This window comes from Habropoda laboriosa, unplaced genomic scaffold (assembly GCF_001263275.1).
Source record: "Habropoda laboriosa isolate 0110345459 unplaced genomic scaffold, ASM126327v1 scaffold61, whole genome shotgun sequence".
NCBI classification, from domain to species: Eukaryota; Metazoa; Arthropoda; class Insecta; order Hymenoptera; family Apidae; genus Habropoda; species Habropoda laboriosa.
In genome coordinates, this window is record NW_017100203.1 from 237,044 (window position 1) to 242,784 (window position 5,741).

The 5,741-nt window shown below is 37.9% G+C and overlaps 1 protein-coding gene across 2 annotated transcripts in view; it reads left to right on the forward strand.

Moving 5' to 3' along the window:
• The window catches only part of LOC108570567 (HIRA-interacting protein 3), a 222,687-nt gene that overhangs the window by 126,503 nt on the left and 90,443 nt on the right, over positions 1–5,741 (forward strand). The window lies entirely within an intron of this gene.

Here is a 5,741-nt window from a genome sequence, read left to right on the forward strand (position 1 = left end):
ATTAGGCTGTCATTGGGAGACATTAATGACATTATTGAAAGCTCTCTTATGGCGACCTAACCTCTACAAGCACAGCTCTCACGCAAGCTGAGATGTCTGTAAATATTCCTACATATAAGTTTCAGAGCCCCACTCCACCTAATTTAGCTGTGCGCTCGGCCATCCCCATTTCAGCCACGTATGGCAACTATTAGGAATGCCCAATCTAAGCGTGCACTCGGCCACTCCTATTTGGGCCACGTATGGCAACTGTTAGGGATGCCTAACTTAGGCGTGCGCTCGGCCACTCCCATTTGGGCCACGTATGGCAACTGTTAGGAATGCCCAATCTAAGCGTGCACTCGGCCACTCCTATTTGGGCCACGTATCGCAACTGTTAGGAATGCCTAACTTAGGCGTGCGCTCGGCCACGCCCATTTGTGCCACGTATGGCAACTGTTAGGAACGCCCAACCTAAGCGTGCGCTCGGCCACACCCATTTGGGCCACGTATGGCAACTGTTGGGAATGCCTAACTTAGGCGTGCGCTCGGCCACCCCCATTTGTGCCACGTATGCCAACTGTTAGGAACGCCCAACCTAAGCGTGCACTCGGCCACACCCATTTGGGCCACGTATGGCAACTGTTAGGAATACCCAACCTTAGCGTCCGCTCGGCCACCCCCATTTGGGCCACGTATGGCAACTGTTGGGAATGCCTAACTTAGGCGTGCGCTCGGCCACCCGCATTTGGGCCACGTATCGCAACTGTTAGGAATGCCCAACTTAGGTGTACATTATTCCTTCCAAATTAGGCCCTAATGCGGTAACGATTGGGCTTGCAGCATTTAGGTATGCCTAACCGTTTCCGCATTAGGCCCACATTCATCTTTAGGCATGCCTAATTGAAATTCTAGTCAGGGCAATTCTGAGAAAAACGTATCGGTGCGTCACGGCATGCAGGTATACGAATTCACTCTCGAAACGGTACTTAGAGAAATAATTTGTATCAAAGCCTGGAATCCATGTAAAACCTTTTGCATTCTGTTCTCAAGACTTGAAACTGCTATTTAAGACGAAAAAAAAATTTCGATTTTTTCAAAAATCCGTGAATATTCCGCGTTTCGTACCGCATACGGGCCTGATGGGGCTGCCCCATTGGGGCCTAACAGGCAAATTAGGCTAGCCTAATTTCGATTTTTTCAAAATATATTTTCCCAATTAGGCGGTCGTGAATATTCTGCGTTACATACCGCATACGGGTCTGATGGGGCTGCCCCATTGGGGCCTAACAGGCAAATTAGGCTAGCCTAATGCGGACCTAATGTCTGCCTAACTGAAATTTCTAGTCGGGTATTACCGTGTCCTAACCCCTTAATCCATCGAATCAACTTTTTTGTGATTTTTGACGACACACAAAAGTGCAACAGGGAAAATGTAAACGTTTGCTGTCGAAATAGAGGTTAATAATTAAAGAGCACAAAGAGCATTGGCAGAAATAAACGAAACATAAACTGAAACGATGCGTATAAAATTGTCGTGCCAGGTTGAAAGTGAAATGATAACGAACGCAGAGCGGTAATGAAAAAAAATAGAAGAACAGAAATGGACCATTTAATGGCGCGATAGCCGATAATTAAATATCGATTTTATTTCTTGTTGACCGACGACCCGTTAATTTGGTTCTCGTTTTGTGTCTTCGTTTTCAACGTTCCCGTTAATTTACGATATCAAATTTTTTCAAATATCGCCACCGGAAAGATATTCCTCCGTGATCCAGAAAGGGAATCGAATGGAAACAATTTTTCACTTTTTAAGTTGAACGAAATTTGTAGGAAACAATATATTCTTTCGTATTTAAATTTCGAGGGGTAAAAGATTTTTTAAAAATTCCTAAATTTAAAGAGCGAAGTGTTCTGTTTGTTAGAAAATTACGCAATTATTGCAGGAAATTTATTTGATCAAATTTACGAGTTTGCTCAGTGTCAACCGACCTCTATAAATTTTTCTCTTGCACAAACAGGCATTATCTATTAAGGCGGGAGATTCGTGCAACGTGTCGAAAATATCGATTTTTCTTTTTGCATAAATCAATAGTGATTCGTCTAACATTTGACATTTTCCGATATTCGCAATGCTGAGCAAATATATTTTAACCTTCTATAGTTGAAAGATTTTCATTCGCTTCATTGCTGTAAATTTCAAGAGTAAGCTGCAACATTTTAGACCAAAATGCAACGTTTTTATTGTTTTTCTTTTTAAAGCAAAATATAATTTTGATTGTAGTCGAACAATTATTTTTACTAGAGTAAATTGTTTTAATATTTTCAGGATATGTGTCATCGCTGAAAGTATGATTAAATAATAATTCTCTTCTGGTAAGGTAACCGACAAGAATTTCAAATTAATTCCCTGTTATAAAGTAGGTTAGACTACGCTTTGCGGAAGTTAGATATATGTACATATATCGTAGGACTTAGAAATGGTTAAATCTAATCTAACTCTGACTAAAAAAGCTTCCATGTAAGCCTACTGAATACGTTATTTCATTCTTAATACTGAATTGAAATTGAATTATTTTGTTATTTGAAACAGAAGAAAATCTCAAGAAAGCAATCGAACTTATTAACTTTTATTGTGAAATATAGAAGAATCACTAATAATGGTCGCTAATAAATAATCAAAATGTGATCTTAAATTATCTTCAAAAAATGAAATATTACAGAAATATTTGAAACAGAAGAAAATCACAAGAAAGTAAAATAAACTTTTATTGTATAATATAGAATAATTACCAACTATGGTTGCTAATAACCAGGATGATAGATGCGACCTTAAATTACACTTAAAAAGAAAATTAAATGATTTTAATTCGATCGTTTTCAATACGTGTCCTTTTTTAAATAATACACGCGTCACTAGATTCGTGTAATTGTCGGTGAAGCTTTTCGAAATGTATACCGCAACAATGGAAACGTAAAAAGTCTACGTATTTTATTTGACATAGTTTCACAAGCAATTAAGCACATTTGACACACAACACGAACCGTTGAATCGTGTACATTCGCCATCGGGTTTCCATTTTCTCTTTTATTTTTGCCGAAGAGATAATTTACAGCTGACGGTACACGTTAGCGTGCACGCTCAATTAATAATGCAATAATGTGTGATAATAATATATCCTGAGAACGAATCGCGTTATAGAAGAGCTACGCGCCTAACGATTTTAATAAAACTTTATAAATGTAAGTAGAATTGATACTTGTTGTTACGTAATTGTTGCATTCATGCTTACTCGATCATGTGTGTATAAGTACTCAATTGTGAATATAACGTTACAAGTAAGTTTAAGTTTTCTTTTTCAAATTATTAAAAAGTAAATTTAAATTTAAGTTATCAAAGAGTAAATTATTAAAAAGTAAATTAAATTATTAAAGAGTAAATTATTGAAAAGTAAGTTTAAATTATTAACGAGTAAATTATTAAAAAGCAAATTTAAATTACTAAAGCACTTCGTGTACTATTGAAATACTGTTCTACATGTTACAGTATAAATTTATCTCTTTGTGGCTGTATTTGTTTCTTGATCATCACGATTGAAATACAGTATTCATTTTTGCAATTTGTAGAATGACAGAATCATTCTTAGAATGGGATAATGGTATGACTCGTATTTTAATACTCATTTGTAATTTTGGATATTTTAGAGTAGATTCAATGGACAATTTAATTTCAATTGATTGTCTTAACATTTGAATGTTCGAAATTTTTAAAAGAAAGAATAATATGTTATTATGTCCGAAATAATATAATGTGATGTTAATATAATATTCCAAAGAATATTCAAATTTTTAGAAAATGTCAACTCTTCTGAAAAGACACGAATAAGTTCAATTCCTTATATGATCGCAAAGGATCAAACAATAAGTTTCACTTTTTAAAAGAAGGAATAACCCGACTAGAAATTTCAGTTAGGCAGATATTAGGTCCGCATTAGGCTAGCCTAATTTGCCTGTTAGGCCCGCATGCGGTATGTAACGCGAATATTCACGACCGCCTAATCGGGAAAGCCGCGTTAGGGCCGCATTAGGCTTTCCCAATGACTATCTAACGAGGACAACCGCATTAGGCCCATATTAGAATATCTCTATTAGGCTGTCATTGGGAGACATTAATGAAATCTCAAATTTTGTTGAAAGCTCTCACGCAAGCGTACGTCCGACACTGAGATGTCTGTAAATATTCTGACATATAAGTTTGAGAGTCCCACTCCACCCAATTTAGGTGTGCGATCGGCCACCCCCATTTCAGCCACGTATGGCAACTGTTAGGAATGCCCAATCTAAGCCTGCGCTCGGCCACCACCATTTGGGCCACGTATCGCAACAGTTAGTAATGCCTAACTTAGGCGTGCGCTCGGCCACCCCCATTTGGACCACGTATGGCAACTGCTAGGAATGCCCAACCTAAGCGTGCGCTCGGCCACCCCCATTTGGGCCACGTATCGCAACTGTTAGGAATGCCTAACTTAGGCGTGCGCTGGGGCATCCCGATTTGGGCCACGTATCGCAACTGTTAGGAATGCCTAACTTAGGCGTGCGCTCGGGCATCCCGATTTGGGCCACGTATCACAACAGTTAGGAATGCCTAACGTAGGCGTGCGCTCGGCCACCCCCATTTGGGCCACGTATGGCAACTGTTAGGAATGCCCAACTTAGGCGTGCATTATTCCTTCCGAATTACGACCTAATGCGGTAACGATTAGGCTTGCAACATTTAGGTATGCCCAATCGCTTCCTCATTAGACCCACATTCGTCTTTAGGCATGCATAACTGAAATTCTAGTCGGGTACCTATTAAAATTAATGCAATCACTATGAATACGCAAAGCACACAAATGCAAAATGTTCCTACGATTTGCAAAATTTGATTGATGTAACGCATTAGATAATATTTCTTACCTGTAATTATGAAACGTATTAATAGGTAAAGAAAAAATTCAGCTCGTTTGTTCAACATTTAGCAAGATTGCTCACGATGCAAATACAGAGTAACTATATTTCGCGAACGGATCAACCGCAAGTCAGGTGAATTCGCACAATACCAAATTCCGAATTGATCCTCCATTCAGAACTGGGTCGGCCATTGTTTTTTTAAAGTGGTTGACACGGTTCAGCGAAATGAACAGTGGTTAACTTGATTCCGATTGACAAGCTCGCGCTGAAATTGATGTGCCTCTGTGCGTGGAAAACCATTTTCTAGATCCTTGTCTTGAATTTTTTCCCTGATTTCCAGATTTGATAGGAAGAGAAAAGGAAACAAAAAATTAAGTGGAAAGTGTAAAGAGGAATTTGTTGATAGAAAAAACTTGGTGCGATGTAAATTTGTTCTACTGGTAAAATAAAATACTTCGAAAAGTAGTTTGATGTTCAAATTAATTATTCAAATATTTTTCAGGCATAAAAATATGCGTTGCTTGTAGATAGATTTTTGTTTAGGAGGATATTAGGTTTTTGGGGGGAATTATAGTTGTTGCTTCGTAAATAGCTAGGTTTATTGTTATTTAGATAAGAAACGGACGGAAATATTTTAGCATGAAATTATCTGAGACTCCGTTTGCTTTAATTTGAAAAAGTAGAAGACGTAAATTGCTGGATTAAAGAACAAAGTGTGCTTGTTAGTTTTGAAAGATCTTCTTTGCTAATGAGGTTTATGCAAAGCTTTAGGAACATGCAATATCTGTCGAAATAATATAGAATTACCT